The sequence below is a fragment of the Bubalus bubalis genome, chromosome 7, assembly GCF_019923935.1.
Source record: "Bubalus bubalis isolate 160015118507 breed Murrah chromosome 7, NDDB_SH_1, whole genome shotgun sequence".
Lineage (NCBI taxonomy): Eukaryota > Metazoa > Chordata > Mammalia > Artiodactyla > Bovidae > Bubalus > Bubalus bubalis.
In genome coordinates, this window is record NC_059163.1 from 35,565,554 (window position 1) to 35,585,843 (window position 20,290).

A 20,290-nucleotide genomic window follows, 5' to 3' on the forward strand; every position below is an offset into this window, starting at 1 on the left:
ACTTTCTGCCATAAGGGTGGTGTCATCTGCATATCTGGGGTTATTGATATTTCTTCTGGTAATCTTGATTCCAGCTTGTGTTTCTTCCAGTCCAGAGTTTCTCATGAGGTACTGTGCATAGAAGTTAAATAAGCAGGGTGACAATATACAGCCTTGATGTTCTCCTTTTCCTATTTGGAACCAGTCTGTTGTTCCATGTCCAGTTCTAACTGTTGCTTCCTGACCTGCATACAAGTTTCTCAAGAGGCAGGTCAGGTGGTTTGTATTCCCATCTCTTTCAGAATTTTCCCCAGTTTATTGTGATCCACACAGTCAAAGGCTTTGGCATAGTCAATAAAGCATAAATAGATGTTTTTCTGGAACTCTCTCACTTTTTTGATGATCCAGTGAATGTTGGCAATTTGATCTCTGGTTCCTCTTCCTTTTCTAAAACCAGCTTGAACATTGGGAAGTTCACGGTTCACATATTGCTGAAGCCTGGCTTGGAGAATTTTGAGCATTACTTTACTAGAGTGTGAGATGAGTACAACTGTGCGGTAGGTTGAGCATTCTTTGGCATTGTCTTTCTTTGGGATTGGAATGAAAACTGACCTTTTCCAGTTCTGTGGCCACTGCTGAGTTTTCCAAATTTGCTGGCATATTGAGTGCAGCACTTTCACAGCATCATCTTTCAGGATTTGAAATAGCTCAACTGGAATTCCATCACCTCCACTAGCTTTATTCGTAGTGATGCTTTCTAAGGCCCACGTGACTTCACATTCCAGAATATCTGGCTCTAGATGAGTGATCACACCATCATGATTATCTGGGTCGTGAAGAGCTTTTTTGTATAGTTCTTCTGTGTATTCCTGTCACCTCTTCTTAATATCTTCTGCTTCTGTTAGGTCCATACCATTTCTGTCCTTTATCGAGCCCATCTTTGCATGAAATATTCCCTTGGTATCTCTACTTTTCTTGAAGAGAGCTCTAGTCTTTTCCATTTCTTGTTTTCCTCTATTTTTTTGCATTGATTGCGGAGGAAGGCTTTCTTATCTCTTCTTGCTACTCTTTGGAACTCTGCATTCAGATGCTTGTATCTTTCCTTTTCCCCTTTGCTTTTCGCTTCTCTTCTTTTCACAGCCATTTGTAAGGCCTCCCCAGACAGCCATTTTGATGTTTTGCATTTCTTTTCCATGGGGATGTTCTTGATCCCTGTCTCCTGTACATTGTCATGAACCTCATTCCATAATTCATCAGGCACTGTATCTATCAGATCTAGGCCCTTAAATCTATTTCTCACTTCCACTGTATAATCATAAGGGATTTGATTTAGGTCATACCCGAATGGTCTAGTGATTTTCCCTACTTTCTTCAGTTTCAGTCTAAATTTGGCAATAATGAGTTCATGATCTGAGCCACAGTCAGCTCCTGTTCTTGTTTTTGTTGACTGTATAGAGCTTCTCCATCTTTGGCTGCAAAGAATGTAATCAGTCTGATTTCGGTGTTGACCATCTGGTGATGTCCATGTAATTATTACTTCTGAGACCAGTTCTCTTTTCTTATTATTCTCTTTGACTACTGATATCATATGGTCACATGCCTTTAAATGTATACATAGAGCAATTTTTAAAGTCATCTTCCATTTTGTACTTCACACTTGTTTATCCACCTTAACACATTCATTTTGTTATCTCTAGTAAAATGTCATTGAAGACCATGTAAATTCGTGGCTCTGTCTAATGTGCAGCACAAAATGGCTACTATATATATAAGATTAAGAAGTCCATGAAAGACCTTTTGGTATCTAGCACTCTGTAATCTACTTTCCAACCAGTTTTTTTGTTTGTTTGTTTTTGTCTGAGGAAATACTAATACCATTTACATTACCGCTGAATTTTAACACTAATATTCTTCTTTTTATCTAGTTTTACTACAGTTTCAAATCAATTCAACACAGTCTTAAGTACTCTATCCTAAGCTATACCCAGAATCAGGTCATCTTAGAGGATTCCATTGTGGTACTCTTGTCTAAGTCATCGCCATCATTTCGCTGAATTACTGCTATCATCACTTTTTTACCCCTTTAACTATAGTATTGGTTCCCTATTAGAGTCAAAGGAAACATATATATTTTTAAAATATCAGAGTATGCCATCACTCTGTTAATATTCTACTGTATTTTTTATCCTATCTTCAATAAAATTCTGATAATTGCCTACTCTTCTTACCACACTCTTATTTTTGATTAAGAGACTAGGCACAGTAACTGAAGAACTATGGATGGAGGTTTGCAACATTGTACAGGAGGTGGTGATCAAAATCTTCCACAAGAAAAAGAAATGCAAAAAAGCAAAATGGTTGTCTGAGGAGGCCTTAAAAGAGCTGAGAAAAGAAGAAAATTGAAAGGCAAAAGAGAAAAGCAAAGATATATCTATCTGAATGAAGAATTCCAGAGAATAGCAAGAAGAGATAAGGAAGCTTTCTTCAGAGATCAGTGCAAAGAAATAGAGGAAAAAAATACAATGGGAAAGATTAGAGATCTCTTCAAGAAAATTAGAGATACCAAGGGAACATTTCAGGTAAAGATGGGCACAATAAAGGACAGAAATGATATGGACCTAACAGAAGCAGAAGATGCTAAGAAGTGGTAGCAAGAATACACAGAAGAACTGTACAAAAAAGATCTTAATAACCAGATAACCACCATGGTGTGATCAGTCACCTAAAGCCAGACATTCTTGAGTATGAAGTCACAGGGGCCTTAGGAATCATCACTACAAACAGAGCTACTGGAAGTAATCGAATTCAGTTCAGTTCAGTTCAGTTCAGTCACTCAGTCGTGTCCAACTGTTTGTGACCCCATGAATCACAGCACGCCAAGCCTCCCTGTCCATCACTAATGCCCAGAGTTCACTCAAACTCAAGTCCATCGAGTGGGTGATGCCATCCAGCCATCTCATCCTCTGTCGTCCCCTTCTCCTTCTCCCTCCCAGCATCAGGGTCTTTTCCAATGAGTCAACTCTTCACATGAGGTGGCCAAAGTATTGGAGTTTCCGCTTCAGCATCAGTCTTTCCAATGAACACCCAGGACTGATCTCCTTTAGGATGGACTGGTTGGATCTCTTTGCAGTCCAAGGGACTCTCAAGAGTCTTCTCCAACACCACAGTTCAAAAGCATCAATTCTTCGGCAATTAGCTTTCTTCACAGTCCATCCATGACCACTGGAAAAACCCTAGCCTTGACTAGATGGACCTTTCTTGGCAAAGTAATGTCTCTGCTTTGCAAAATGCTATCTAGGTTGGTCATAACTTTTCTTCCAAGGAGTAAGCGTCTTTTAATTTCATGGCTGCAGTCACCATCTGCAGTGATTTTGGAGCCCAAAAATAAAGTCTGACACTGTTTCCACTGTTTCCCCATCTATTTCCCATGAAGTGTTGGGACCAGATGCCATGATCTTAGTTTTCTGAATGATGAGTTTTAAGCCAACTTTTTCACTCTTCTCTTTCACTTTCATCAAGAGGCTTTTGAGTTCCTCTTCACTTTCTGCCATAAGGGTGGTGTCATCTGCATATCTGAGGTTATTGATATTTCTCCCAGCAATCTTGATTCCAGCTTGTGCTTCTTCCAGCCACGCGTTTCTCATGATGTACTGTGCATAGAAGTTAAATAAGCAGGGTGACAATATACAGCCTTGACGTACTCCTTTTCCTATTTGGAACCAGTCTGTTGTTCCATGTCCAGTTCTAACTGTTGCTTCCTGACCTGCATACAGGTTTCTCAAGAGGCAGGTCAAGTGGTCTGGTATTTCCATCTCTTTCAGAATTTTCCCCAGTTTATTGTGATCCACACAGTCAAAGGCTTTGGCATAGTCAATAAAGCAAAAATAGATGTTTTTTCTGGAACTCTCTTGCTTTTTTGATGATCCAGCAGATGTTGGCAATTTGATCTCTGGTTCCTCTGCCTTTTGTAAAACCAGCTTGAATATCTGGAAGTTCACAGTTCATGTACTGATGAAGCCTGGCTTGGAGAATTTTGAGCATTACTTTACTAGCGTCTGAGATGAGTGCAATTGTGCGGTAGTTAAAGCATTCTTTGGCATTGCCTTTCTTTGGGATTGGAAAGAAAACTGACTGTTTCCAGTCCTGTGGCCACTGCTGAGTTTTCCAAATTTGCTGGCATATTGAGTGCAGCACTTTCACAGCATCACCTTTCAGGATTTGAAATAGCTCAACTGGAATTCTATCACCTCCACTAGCTTTGTTCATAGTGAAGCTTTTTAAGGCCCACTTGACTTCACATTCCAGGATGTCTGGCTCTAGATGAGTGATCACACCATCATGATTATCTGGGTCGTGAAACTCTTTTTTGTATAGTTCTTCTGTGTATTCTTGCCACCTCTTCTTAATATCTTCTGCTTCTGTTAGGTCCATACCATTTCTGTGCTTTATCGAGCCCATCTTTGCATGAAATGTACCCTTGGTATCTCTCCTTTTCTTGAAGAGATCTCTAGTCTTTTCCATTCTGTTGTTTTCCTCTACTTCTTTGCATTGATTGCTGAAGAAGGCTTTGTTATCTCTCCTTGCTATTCTTTGGAATTCTGCATTCAGATGCTTATATCTTTCATTTTCTCCTTTGATTTTTGCTTCTCTTCTTTTCACAGCTATTTGTAATGCCTCCTCAGACATCCATTTTTCTTTTTTCCATTTTTTCCCATGGGGATGGTTTTGATCCCTGTCTCCTGTACAATGTCACAAACCTCCGTCCATAGTTCATCAGGCACTCTGTCTATCAGATCTAGTCTTTTAAATGTATTTCTCACTTCCACTGTATAATCATAAGGGATTTGATTTAGGTCATACCTGAATGGTCTAGTTAAGCTATTTCAAATCCTAAAAGATGCTGCTGCTAAAGTGCTGCACTCAATATCCCAGCAAATTTGGAAAATTCAGAGCTGGAAAAGGTCAGTTTTCATTCCAATCCCAAAGAAATACAAAGACAAAGAATGTTCAAACTACTATACAATTGCACTTATTTCACATACCAGCAAAGTAATGTGCAAATCTTTCAAGCTAGGTTTCAACAGTATGTGAATTGAGAATTTTCAGATGTACAGGCTGGATTTAGAAAGGGCAGAGGAGCCAGTGATCAAATAGCCAACATCCGTTGGATCATAAAAAAAGAGAATTCCAAAAGTCTTCTGCTTCATTGACTGCACTATTGACTGTGTAGATGACAACAAACTGTGGAAAACTCTTAAAGAGATGGGAATGCTGGACCACCTTACCTGCCTCGTGAGAAACCTGTAGCAGGTCAAGAAGCAACAGTTAGACATGGACATGAAACAACAGAGTGGTTCAAAACTGGGAAAGAGTACATTATGGCTGTATATTGTCACCCTATTTGTTTACCTTATATTCAGAACATCATGTGAAATGCCAGGATGAATAAAGCACTAACTAGAATTAAGCTTGCTGCAAGAAATATCAATAACCTCAGATATGCAGATGACACCACCCTTATGGCAGAAAGCAAAGAGGAACTAAGGAGCCTCTTGATGAAAGTGAAAGAGGAGAGTGAAAAAGCTGGCTTAAAACTCAGCATTCAAGAAATGAAGATCAAGACATCTGGTCCCACCACTTCATGGCAAACAGATGGGAAAACAATGGAAACAGTGAGAGAAGTTATTTTCTTGGGCTCCAAAATCATTGCAGACAGTGATAGCAGCCATGAAATTACAAGATGCTTGCACTTTGGAACGGAGAAGGCAATGACACCCGACTCCAGTACTCTTGCCTGGAAAATCCCATGGATGGAGAAGTTGGTAGGCTGCAGTCCATGGGGTCGCTAAGAGTTGGACATGACTGAACGACTTCACTTTTGCTTTTCACTTTCATGCATTGGAGAAGGAAATGGCAATGCACTTCAGTGTTCTTTCCTGGAGAATTCCAGGGGCAGGAAAGCATGGTGGGCTGATGTCTATGGGGTCACACAGAGTCGGACACAACTGAAGTGACTTAGCAGCAGCAGTAGCTCCTTGGAAGAAAAGCAACGACAACCTAGGCAGTGTATTAAAAAGCAGAGACATTACTTTGCCTACAAAGGTCTGTATGGTCAAAGCTATGTTTTTTTCAGTAGTCATGTGCAGATGTAAGAGCTGGATAATAAAAAAGGCTAAGCACTGAATTGATGCCTTCAAACTGTGGTGCTGGAGAAGACTTGTGAGTCCCTTGGACTGCAAGGAGATCAAACCAGTCCATCCTAAAGGAAATCAACTCTGAATATTCACTGGAAGAACTGATGCTGAAGCTGAAGCTGCAAAGCTCTGATCACCTCATTCAAAGAACCAACTCACTGGGAAAGGCCATGATGCTGGGAAAGATTGAAGGCAGGAGCAGAAGGGGATGCCAGAGGACTAAATGTCTGGATGACATCACCAACTCAATGGACATAAGTTTGAGCAAGCTCTGAGAGATGGTGAAGGACAGGGAAGCCTGGCATGTTGCAGTTCATGGGATTGCCCAGTTGGGCACAACTGAGTGAATGAACAACAAGATCTGTCTAGAGCAAATCTAGTTTCAACGCTGAGGAGAGTAGTCTAATCTAGAAATAGATTTCTTGACACATATTTGGAAATATGTAAATCTTTCTATTAGTTGTTACTGTATTCATTTTTTCAGGTTTTAAAATTCATAATAATTAGGACTTGCCTGATAGTTCAGCTGGTAAAAAATCTGCCTGCAATGCAGGAGATCCCGGTTTGATTCCTGCGTTGGGAATATCCCCTGGAAAAGGGATAGGCTACCCACTCCAGTATTCTTGGGCTTCCCTGGTGGCTCAGCTGGAAAAGAATCTGCCTGCAATGAGGGACACCTGAGTTCTGTTCCTGGGTTGGGAAGATCCCGTGGAGAAAGGAATAGCCACCCACTCCAGTATTGGCCTGGAAAATGCCATGAAGTATACAGTCCTTGAGGTAGCAAGGTGTCTGTAAATAATTACGATTTTTTTTTTTTTTAATATCTTCATTTTGCTTTTCCCTGTCCCCGTTCTGGCTCGGAGGTGGGGGGTGAAATCCAAGATAATTTTTTAATGAAAATACCCACTTTATATAGGTGTAAAATAGGTAAATGGATTAAATAGATAAATAAGCATAGCTGAATGTATTACTACAATACAAAGGGTTTGTGTTGTTGTTTTTTACTGAAGTGGCAACAACTGAACATTTCCCCACTAAGAGGAATGGAGACAGAGCAAAAGAGAGAGAGGAGAGGAACAAGGACAATAGCACTGATGGTAGCAAGGCAGATATTGAGAAGTAGCAGTAATGAGTATGAAGTAAAAAAAGAAAATCCGTTATCTTTCTGCCTCCTTATCTTCCATAGTCCTGGGCATCCAAAAGAATCTTGTAATGTAATTGAACCTGTGATTTAATATAGTCAGATGTTTCATCATCTTCATCTTTCTCCCATTTGAGCCTTAGAGAAAAATAAATTAGCAATAAAGCAACCAGATTATCCTCTTAACTGGGTAAGTTCTAACATGCCAGAATGTATAGTTGTTGAGGGGCTCCTCCTTTGTAATAAAGCTGTCAGTGCTGACATTCCCAGATTCATGGTCTCCTCCTTCCTCCTTCTTTAACAGGATGAGGGGATTATGCAGATGAGTCATAACACTGTGTCTGCCTAGGAAATCTTGTCTTGTGTGCTTGGCATACTCTGAATTTGTTTCTATACCACTGAATGCCCACAGCTCAGAACTGTGTCTAGGGAATAAACACCTTAACAAAGCTGTTTAGCAGCTCCACTAAATGGTTCTGGCAGGCACAAACTTCTGAGTGGATGGGAGAAAGCTTCCTCTCCTACTCTGTTCTTCTATTTGTCCTTATTCAAGTCTCTTTTCATGGTTCTTTTTTTTTTTTTTTCTCTCTCTCTCTTTTCCTTTCTTTTTATGTTTGCTTCTTAAATGTCTATTTTTCACTCCATCCCTCTCCTGTACAGACTAAGTTTTTGTTCATATTATATATGAGCATTAAGATTTTTTTAAGCATGGATATTTCCTTAGAATTCTTTCCCTTAAAGTGAGGAATCATTTTATTTTTTAGCTTTGCTAGCCCGGAGAAAATAGAGAATAAAGATGTTAGGAATGAGGCTGTGTTTGCCACCAAATAGTCATTAGTCAGCCTTACATTACAAAGCCTTTTAAACTGTGGTCCAGAGTTAAAAGTTTATGCTGAGTGTGATGAAGAATCTTTACAGGGTTTTGAGCAGAAATGGTACATTTGATTTATACTTTAAAATATCAAGCTTAGGTTTAATGTGTAAATAATACACATTAAAGAAGGTAGAAGGTAAGAATGGAAGCAAAGAGATAAGCTAGAATGCTGATACAGAAATTGACACAGCTAAGATCCTGGCTAGAACTCAGTGCTATTCTTTTTGCAATTTTGTCTTTTCTTAGCTTCAAATAGTTAAGTGTCTTATGAATAATTTTTTTTTGAAGCCACCATAAGTGGCTTACCTTTCTCTACCTTCTCATTGTTTCCCTGTGGATACTACAGATTTTCAGGTATTTTTTTCAACAATGTCATCTACTTTAGAGCTTAGTGGAGTAGGTATATTTGCAACAATTTACTCAGCATCTCTTAGAGATTATGAAGAGTTGTACAAAGTAAACCTTTTCCTGAAGACAAGAGCTTCAGTTTAAAGAAGGTTCTTAAATTTTCTTCAAGGAAGAATCAGACATTGAAGCCACACTATTCAGTCTAAATTTGTATTTAATCCTTATTTTACAATAGAGTTAACCGCACTACAGTCCTCTGATAGCAACAGCATATAGAAAATGAAGTGAGATCTTAAGGATTTTTCTGTAGTGGTTTTGCCCAGATGAATCACTCAGTGGCATTCTGTCATTTTTTTTTTTTTTTTTTTATCCTAAGGGGATAAACAAATGTCTAAGAAGGCATTATCTTTTTTGCATGTTTTCCAGCAAATTATTTAACACTCTTAGAAATAAATATCAAACACAAATTCATAAAAATTACAGGTCTGCTCTAAGACTTTTAGTAAAAAATAGTTAAATTTAACTTCTAGAGAATTTGTGAACTAATAAAATGTTGGAATGATTAGTAAGCTTAATATTTGAATAGCATTATTTCATATGTTTCAGAAATATAAAATTTTCTTATGATCAAGCCTTTTAGATATTAAGCCATGTACTCAAACTGACCTAATCATATGCAATCCCCATTTAAGGTTATTGAATTAAATTAGAATCTCATATTTTAAGGCAATAGATTAACCATAAAATTGACACCTTGTCTAGGTATCAAAATGTTTTGATATCATTTTAACTTGATTCAAACTATATTTACATAAAATGTTAGTTGCACAGTCGTGTCCAACTCTTTGTGACCCCATGGACTGTAGGCTGCCAGACTCCTCTGTCTGTGGGATTATCCAGGCAAGAATATGGGAGTGGAAAATAATATTTTCCCCTTTCCATCTTATTTTCTGCTATGTTCTTTTAAGCCTTGGATGGTGACCACACCAAGCACCCACTCAGAGGACAAAAAAATCTTAATGTCAACGTTGGTTCTCCTTCTTCAACTCCATTTTTGGTAAATCAACAAAATATCCTGATTCTACTTCAGAAATGTGTCTCAATTACTGACTCACTTTTCTACCTCCAATGATACTTTCAATTCAAATCCTCATCATGCCTCTTTAGACTGTTGCAAAGGATTCCAAAATGGTTTCCCTGATACTAGGTTTTTCCTCTTGGCAAAATGGTTAAACATGCATCTTCTTTTTGACAGAAGAAATAATTAAAAAATTCTACTGGCTCTCTTAAAAACTATTAAGATACAGTAGATATATAACTATTAGTTTCAGATGTACAACACCATTATATACATATATATATATATATATATATATATCTCATAATGATCACCATAGTAAATTTCATTAACATCTATTATTACACATCCTTACATTTTTTTTCCTCCTTCAGATATTTTAAGATTACTCTAAGTAATTTTTAACTGTACAAGTGCTTTTGTTTTTGTATCTTGGTAAAGATATAGAACAGTCTTCATTTCTTTCACATATTAGAAACATTTTAAATTACAGTACAGTTTCTCTGAGGTTTATATCAAGGGTAAAATTGGGAAAGCCCAGAAAAGCTGGGTGGAGGGAATCTTTCATGATGAAGCACTTGCTGAGAGATCCTGTTTAAGCACTTTGCTCAACAAACTTGGAAGGCCATGTGGGACCCTGAGACAAGGAGTCATTCTGACTCAGGACCTAAAGGAATGCTACTCTGTACTTCTTGCTCAGACTGTGCCCATAAAGGGCCTCAAAAAGAGAGGTCCTTGATGAATGATCAATAGTAAAATCCTAATGGAGAGGAAATTACTTTGTGAAGCAGTAGTCGGGAGTATTTTCTTTTTAATCAGAGTACATCACTGAAATTAAAAGATGCCAGCTATGCTACATTAGTCAGATTATTTTGTGGGAGGCACCCATAGTTAGCAGCAGTCACATTCTCTGATCACTCATGATGTATTTTCTGATGAGATTTTGGGTCTTCAGGCTCAAGTAAATGAACAGATCAAGAAAGTCACAAAGAGACTTAGGAGGATGGAGGTAAATTATCCTGTAGAGGAGTGTAGAATAATCTCTGTTCGTTTCCAAGGCAAACCACTCAATATCATGGTAATCCAAGTCTATGCTCCAACCAATAAGCTGAAGCTGAATGGTTCTTTGAAGACCTACAAGACCTTTTAGAACTAACACCCCCAAAAGATGTTCTTTTCATTATAGGGGACTGGAATGCAAAAGTAGGAAGTCAAAAAACACCTGGAGTAACAGGCAAATTTAGCCTTGGAGTACAGAATGAACCAGGGCAAAGGCTGACAGAGTTTTGCCAAGAGAATGCACTGATCATAGCAAATACCTTCTTCCAGAAACAAAAGAGAAGACTCTACACATGGAAATCACCAGACGGCCAACATCGAAATCAGGTTGATTATATTCTTTACGGCCAAAGATGGAGAAGCTCCATACAGTCAGCAAAAACAAGACCAGGAGCTGACTGTGGCTCAGATCATGAACTCCGTATTGCCAAATTCAGACTTAAATTGAAGAAAGTAGGGAAAACCACTAGACCATTCAGATATGACCTAAATCAAATCCCTTATGATTATACAGTGGAAATGAGAAGTAGATTTAAGGGACTAGACTGATAGAGTGTCTGATGAACTATGGATGGAGGTTCGTGACACTGTACAGGAAACAGGGATCAAGACAATTCCCAAGAAAAAGAAATACAAAAAAGCAAAATGACTGTCTGAGGAGGCCTTACAAATAGCTGTGAAAAGAAGAGAAGTGAAAAGTAAAGCAGAAAAGGAAAGATATAGCCATTTGAATGCAGAGTTCCAGAGAATAGCCAGGAGAAATAAGAAGGCCTTCCTCAGCGATCAATGCAAAGAAATAGAGGAAAACAACAGAATGGGAAAGACTAGAAATCTCTTCAAGAAAATTAGAGATACCAAAGGAACATTTCATGCAAAGATGGGCTCCATGAAGGACAGAAATGGTATGGACCTAACAGAAGCAGAAGATTTTAAGAAGATGTGGCAAGAATGCACAGAACTGTACAAAAAAGATCTTCAAAAAAAAAAAAAAAAAAAAAAAAGAAAGATCTTCATGACCCAGATAATCATGAGTGTGATCACTCACTTAGAGCCAGACATCCTGGAATGTGAAGTCAAGTGGGACTTAAGAAGCATCACTATGAACAAAGATAGTGGAAGTGATGAAATTGCAGTTGAACTATTTCAAATCCTGAAAGATGATGCTGTGAATGTGCTGCACTCAATATGATAGCAAGTTTGGAAAATTCAGCAGTGGCCACAGGGCTGAAAAAGGTCAGTTTTCTTTCCAATCCCAAAGAAAGGCAATGCCAAAGAATGCTCAAATGACCACACAATTGCACTCATCTCACATGTTGGTAGTAATGTTCAAAATTCTCCAAGCCAGGCTTCAACAGTACATGAACCATGAACTTTTAGATGTTCAAGCTGGTTTTAGAAAAGGCAGAGAAACCAGAGATCAAATTGCTATTATCTGCTGGATCATCAAAAAAGCAAGAGAGTTCCAGAAAAACATCTATTTCTGATTTATTGACTATGCTAACTCCTTTGACTGTCTGGATCACAATAAACTGTGGAAAATTCTGAAAGAGATGGGAATACCAGACCACCTGATCTGCCTCTTGAGAAACCTGTATGCAGGTCAGGAAGCAATAGTTAGAACTGGACATGGAACAACAGACTGGTTCCAAATAGGGAAAGGAGTACGTCAAGGCTGTATATTTTCACCCTGCTTATTTGATTTATATGCAGAGTACATCATGAGAAATCCTGGGCTGGAGGAAGCACAAGCAGGAATCAAGATTGCTGAGAGAAACATCAATAACCTCAGATATGCAAATGACACCACCCTTATGGCAGAAAGTGAAGAAGAACTAAAGAGCCTCTTGATGAAAGTGAAAGAGGAGAGTGAAAAAGTTGGCTTAAAGCTCAAAATTCTGAAAACTGAGATCATGCATCCGTTCCCATCACTTCATGTCAAATAGATGCGGAAACAGTGGAAACAGTGTCTGACTTTATTTTTCTGGGCTCCTAAGTCACTGAAGATGATGACTGCAGCCATGAAATCAAAAGACACTTACTCCTTAGAAGGAAAGTTATGACCAACCTAGATAGCATATTAAAAAGCAGAGACATCACTTTGTCAACAAAGGTCCATCTAGTCAAGGCTATGATTTTTCCAGTAGTCACGTATGGATGTGAGAGTTGTACTGTAAAGCAAACTGAGTGACAAAGAATTGATGGTTTTGAACTGTGGTGTTTGAGAAGACTCTTGAGAGTTCCTTGGACTGCAAGGAGATCCAATCAGTCCATCCTAAAGGAGATCAGTTCTGATTGTTCATTGGAAGGACTGATGTTGAAGCTGAAACCCCAATATTTTGACCAACAGATGCAAAGAACTGACTCATTTGAAAAGATCCTGATGCTGGGAAAGATTGAGGGCAAGAGGAGAAAGGGATGACAGAGGATGAGATGGTTGGATGCATTACCGACTCCATGGACATGAGTTTGGGTAAACTCTGGGAGTTGGTGATGGACAGGGAAGCCTGGCGTGCTGCGGTTCACGGGGTCACAAATAGCTGGACACGACTGAGTGAGTGAACTGAGCTGAACTGAGAGGATTGTAGTACCCAAACAGAAGAGCCAAACTTAAGAAAATTAAACCTATTTGGGGGCTGCTTTTTCTTTTGGTAGGCTTCTCAAAAAACTAAAAACATGCCCTGGTGGGTACTACTGACTATCTTAAAGTACATCCTATCTAATCTTGCCTCAAAGTATATGGGCAGCCTCACTTCTTGCCAAGCCACAGTATTTCGTTTTTCTGATACTCTAAATTTCCCTCACTACTATCATATGTTGAGGCTATTAGAATTATTGTTATTTACATTATATTTTTGGTAGCATATTCTGTTTATATTTTCTGTTTTTCTGCTCAGTGACTCTGCCTTTATTACTTGGTAATTCCCTACTCTTTCTTCAGAACCAAGTTAAAAACCTCACCTCATGAAATTTTTTCCAACTCTAGATGGAGTTATCCTTTTTGTGTTACCAAAGCAAACTATGATGTATTATAAGCTATTTTATTATTCTTGAGTCTCCAACTTTGGCAAAATTAATGCAAGTCATGTTAGTTCCTCAAAACATGTTTGTAAAATATAAATAAGTGTCCCAATTATCAATTTTTTAGAAGTCTTATAAAACTCTTCTATTAATTACAATTTAATTCAAGTTAAAAAATGTGTTTTTATAATTAAAGACTAGTATTAGGTAAGGTGATTATATTAAATAGCTACAGTCTGACTTGCAGATAATAAGCACTTAAATATTAAATTTGACTATTATAGTTATATATTTATTAACATGATGATAGATAATATTTGTTTAAATGCAGAAACATTACTTAAAAAACATTGAAATCTTAAGCTTCTTTTAAATATTACAATTTTATGGTGAGAAGAGGTACAAAGTTTTTCCTTTTAGGGTACTAGATAGCAATGAATCTACAGATGTTATTTTACTAAATTAAGTTTCTTCATCCATATCATTCTGCTGAAAAGATAAAGATTAAATAAATCAAAGATTCTAACTTTCAAGGAAAAAAGCATAATGTTCCCCCCAAAAAAGAAAAGGTTAAGCCTGCATGTTGTTTTCTTTGAATTCATTTTACTTGATTTTTGTTCAGTGTAAGGACTAACACTGATTGCAATGAACCTGCCTATACAGGCCCTATGAAGATCCCTGTGGATTTGATTGTGGGGTAGGTGTCCAGCTTATTTTTTTATTCTCTTTTAGAATATCTTTACAAGGAGAACAATATAATGTGATGAATTTTAAACTTAGTAAGCCATAAATAATATTCTCAAAACATTGCTTTCTTGTTCTCTGTAGTCACAGTACTTTAAGGATGCATAGTTAGATGTGGCAAGACAAAAGATGCTAACTTCAAAGAAAAGCTTCTAATGAAGTGGGAATGTATAACTATTGAAACAGTAATTTCATTCCAAAACTTGCAATAAAAGATACTAAAATTCAAGATTCAAAATAGTTTATTAACACTTTAGAGAAAATCATTAAGCTTATTTCATTTTTGCACTAGAAATAATCACTCAAAGATGACTAATTTATTGACATGTATTTGATATTTTATATTTTGTTTTACTTAATCACAGTGACTCCAAATTTATATATTATTTTCTCCTGAGATGTTTGCTAGGTCATGCTTCCTGTGCAGCTAATGACATGTGAAGTCTTATTTTCAGAATAACCCAAATAGTGGAGGAAACAAACATTCAACTAAAGAATGGGACAAGGCAAGGTTTTTTGTTTGTTTGTTTGTTTTGTTTACAAATTATTCCAATAATACAGGTTTTTCTTTTTTTTTTTTTTTTTTTAATTTTATTTTATTTTTAAACTTTACATAACTGTATTAGATTTGCCAAATATCAAAACGAATCCGCCACAGGTTTACATGTGTTCAGGTTTTTCTAATTACTTTTCCCTATGCTTTTTTCCAACTTCTAGAGCCTGAAATATAGGCCTCAAAGACCTCAAAACTCAGTGAGATAAGTTTGTACTGTAACATTGCCACATAGGTAATATTATATTGTCATCAGTGGTTCTAGCCTGAGAATAAAGACCTAAGTAAGAAAGAAGAAACTGACAAAACAGAAAAAGAGTAGATCTAATAATAAACCACAGTCTTGATCTTGGAAAAAATTAGCAAGTTCAACCAACTGACAGCTAACTTATTCTATTTAGTAAGGTAAAAATCACAAATAAGCTAAGTAAGAAATGACAAAGGGAAATAACTATTAGAAGAAACAAAAATTCCAGAAGTGTCTATTTTATAGAATTCTAGGCGAACACATAAATAAACAACAAGAGGAAAATTTTATTTGAAAAAGACAATTTTTTTTTTTTTGCAGATTCAACTTTTTATACATTAAAAAAAAGTTTACTTATTTTAAAACATATGTTTAGAAGATTATCCATACAGTTTATTTCTTGCTTAATACCTACTGAACACGTTTTAAGCACTGTTCTAAGTTCTTTAAATACATCTTTTTAATCAAAATAAACTGTGAAAGCTCTATTGTAAACATACAATGTTAAACACTACACTCTATACTGAATACAAAGTACATGGGTGCTCGTACTCAGTCAAGTCTGACTCTTTGCAACTCTACCCCATGAAATGTTACCCACCAGGCTTCGGTGTTCATGGAATTTTTAGGCAAGAGTATTGGTGTGGTTTTCCATTTCCTTACTCCAGAGGATCTTCCTGACCCAGGGATTGACCTGCGTCTCTTGCATCTCCTGAATTAGCAAGCATAGTCTTTACCAACTGCACCCTCTGGGAATACACTTCAGTTAGGTTCAGTTCAGTCACTCAGTTGTGTTCAACTCTTTGTGAACCCATGGACTACAGCACGGCAGGCCTCCCTGTCCATCACCAACTCTCAGAGTTTACACAAATTCATGTCCATTGATTTGGTGATGTCATCCAACCATCTCATCCTCTGTCATCCCTTTCTCCTCCTGCCCTCAATCTTACCCAGCAACAGGGTTTTTTTCAAATGAGTCAATTCTTCGCATCAGGTAGCCAAAGTTTTGGAGTTTCAGCTTCAGCATCAGTCCTTCCAATGAATATTCAGGACTGATTTCCTTTAGGATGGACTGGTTGGATCCCCTTGCAGTCCAAGGGACTCTCAAGAGTCTTCTCCAACACCACACTTCAGAAGCATCAATTCTTCGGCACTCAGCTTTTTTTATAGTCCCAACTCACACATCCATACATGACCACTGGAAAAATGATAACTTTGACTTAGACGGACCTTTGTTGGCAGGTAATGTCTCTGCCTTTTAATATGCTATCTAGGTTGGTCATAGCTTTTCTGCCAAACAGCAAGCTTCTTTTAATTTCATGGCTGCAGTCACCATCTGCAGTGATTGACTTTGGAGCCCAAAAAATATTCTGTCACTGTTTCCACTCTTTCCCCATCTATTTGCCATGAAGTGATGGACCAGATGCCATGATCTTAGTTTTCTGAATGTTGAGTTTTAAGCCAACTTTTTCACTCTGCTCTTTCACTTTCATCAAGAGGCTCTTCAGTTCTTCTTCTTTTTCTGCCATAAGGGTGGTGTGATCTGCATATCTGAGGTTACTGACATTTCTCCTGGCAATCTTGATCAATTTACCACAATAGAAATTGTAAGCTGAAATACATTCATTAGAATGGAGAAGACAATCAAGGAAATATGCCCAGAACCACCAACCCGTTACTTTCACAGAATTGAACTTTGAAAACCAGATAGTCCAAATGATAAATTGTTCCAAAGAATATGCAATAAAGGGAAATGTCTGAATTTATTTTCTTTTTTTTTTTTTTGAATTTATTTTCTAAAGCAATTACGTCACACAATCATCAGCAGATATTTACCTCACAGAGAAAACAGAATGTATTCAGGAAAATCTCTTTCATCTTCTTTTTAGACATATTATTTTCTACTATTATTGTTACTGAAGATAATCATTTGCCTGGGTAGTGGAGCTCATTCCCATCTAACATCTCAGAATTCTATCTAGTGTTTTTCCTAATGTTCTTAATTAATGTATTTTTATTAGTAGAAATCAAGAACAAAGGCAATATGAACTACAATACAGAATTAAATTTTATCATACTTAAATGTGACAGTAATTCCAATGTATTTTCTCAATTTGACTTCCTTCACCACTGCTACATTCTATCAGAATGCATATTTTAATTAGAAATACTTTTACAAAACTATGAGTGCTATATCACAGAAAATAATTTAAAATGTCTAGTAACCTTCATCCCGATTCAAGTAGAAGAAATGTAAGTTAAAATGATGATAAAGCATTTCTCATTTTGTAAGAACTGAAAAAGTATTTTAAAGATTCAAATTTTAATGCTTAGTATGGAGAAGTGAAAACTATCATGCAAAAATGTGGAGGTTTATATGGTAATATCTATTGAATTTACAAATACATGTGACCCTTGTCATGTCAAAGCAATTCCACTGTAAGAATTTGTCTATGCATATACACACAAAACTGTGGCAATTACCTATGTGAAATATTTGCTTTAATATTAGTTGTAGATGGAGATAAATGGAGGCAACCTATGTTTCCATCAGTTTGGAAATTTTTAAATAATAAGGAACTTACACACACACACACAAAATATACTTAAAAAATATAACAAAAACAGACCAAACATTCATCATAGAAAAATTGTTTCAATAATTAGTGACATATCCATAAAATAAATTACATTCCTTGGAAAAAAACAATTCTGTATAACTTGATTGGTAAAAAATTCAATGATAAATTAAAATTACAAGAGTTGCTTTAAAGTATGAAAATTATGAAGATATGAATATAAACCATATGCATGCTGGTTGCTGCTGCTGCTACTGCTGCTAAGTCGCTTCAGGCGTGTCCAACTCTGTGAGACCCCATAGATGGCAGCCCACCAGGCTCTGCCATCCCTGGGATTCTCCAGGCAAGAACACTGGAGTGGGTTGCCATTTCCTTCTCCAATGCATGAAAGTGAAAAGTGAAAGTGAAGTCACTGAGTCATGTCCAACTCTCAGCGACCCCATGGACTGCAGCCTACCAGGCTCCTCTGTCCATGGGATTTTCCAGGCAAGAGTACTGGAGTCGGGTGCCATTGCCTTCTCCATGAGTGCTGGTACCTGTATACAAATAGTAGGGCAAGATTCACAAAACCCATAATATTAATCACATTAACTGATGGGGTAGTTGAAGAAGTCAGGAAGTTTATTTTATTATCAGTCAGTTCAGTTCAGTTTAGTCACTCAGTTGTGTCCTATCTTGGCGACCCCAGGAACTGCAGCACTCCAGGCCTCCCTGTCCATCACCAACTCCCTTAGTTTACTCAAACTCATGTCCATCGACTTGGTGATGCCATCCAACCATCTCATTCTGTGTCATCCCCTTCTCCTCCCGCCTTCAATCTTCCCCAACATCAGGGTCTTTTCAAGTGAGTCAGCTCTTCTCATAGGTGGCCAAAGTATTGGAGTTACAGCTTCAACGTCAGTCCTTCCAATAAATATTCAAGACTGATTTCCCTTAGGATGGACTGGTTGGATCTCCTTGCAGTTCAAGGAACTATAAAGATATTTCTCCAACACCACAGTTCAAAAGCATCAGTTCTTCAGCACTCAATGAAAGAGGAGATTGAAAGTTAAAGTTTGTTACACATACACACACACACAAACACAGCATTTACAGTTATCAACTGTTTTAAAATCAGTTTATATTTATGATTCCACAGTGACTCGGATGGTAAAGAATCTGCCTGCAATGAAGGAGCTCTGTGTTCCATCCCCGGGTTGGGAAGATTCCCTGGAGGAGGGATTGGCAATCCACTCAAGTATTATTGCCAATAATAGTGGATCCATCTGACTGGTTGAATCTCCTTGCTATCCAAGGGACTCTCATGAGTATTCTCCAACACCATAGTTCAAAACCATCAATTCTTTGGTGCTCAGCTCTATTTATGGTCCAACTCTCACATCCATACATGACTACTGGGAAAACCATAGCTTTGGACCTTTGTTGGTAAAGTAATGTCTCTGCTTTTTAATAGGCTGTCTGGGTTGGTCATAGGTTTTCTTCCAAGAAGGAAGCATCTTTTAATTTCATGGCTGCAGTACCATCTGCAGTGATTTTGGAGCCCTGAAAAAAAAAAGTCTCTCTATGTTTCCATTGGAAAAGACTCTGATGCTGGGAGGGACTGGGGACAGGAGGAAAAGGGGATGACAGAGGATGAGATGGCTGGATGGCATCACCGACTCGATGGACATGAGTCTGAGTGAACTCCGGGAGTTGGTGATGGACAGGGAGGCCTGGAATGCCGCGATTCATGGGGTCACAAAGAGTCAGACACGACTGAGCAACTGAACTGAACTGACTGATGTTTCCATTGTTCCCCCATCTATTTGCCATGAACTGATTGGACCAGTTGCCATGATTTTAGTTTTCCGAATGTTTAGTTTTTTGTTTGTTTGTTTGTTTTACTTTTATTTTATTTTTAAACTTTACATAATTGTATTAGTTTTGCCAAATATCAAAATGAATAAGCCACAGGTATACATATGTTCCCCACCCTGAACCCTCCTCCCTCCTCCCTTCCCATACCATCCCTCTGGGTCGTCCCAGTGCACTAGCCCCAGGCATCCAGTATCCTGCATTGAACCTGGACTGGCAACTCGTTTCATACATGATATTTTACATGTTTCAATGCCATTCTCCCAAATCTTCCCTCCCTCTCCCTCTCCCACAGAGTCCATAAGACTGTTCTATACATCAGTGTCTCTTTTGCTGTCTCGTACACAGGGTTATTGTTACCATCTTTCTAAATTCCATATATATGCTTTAGTATACTGTATTGGTGTTTTTCTTTCTGGCTTACTTCACTCTGTATAATAGGCTCCAGTTTCATCCACCTCATTAGAACTGATTCAAATGTATTCTTTTTAATGGCTGAGTAGTACTCCATTGTGTACATGTACCACAGCTTTCTTATCCATTCATCTGCTGATGGACATCTAGGTTGCTTCCATGTCCTGGCTATTATAAACAGTGCTGCGATGAACATTGGGGTACACGT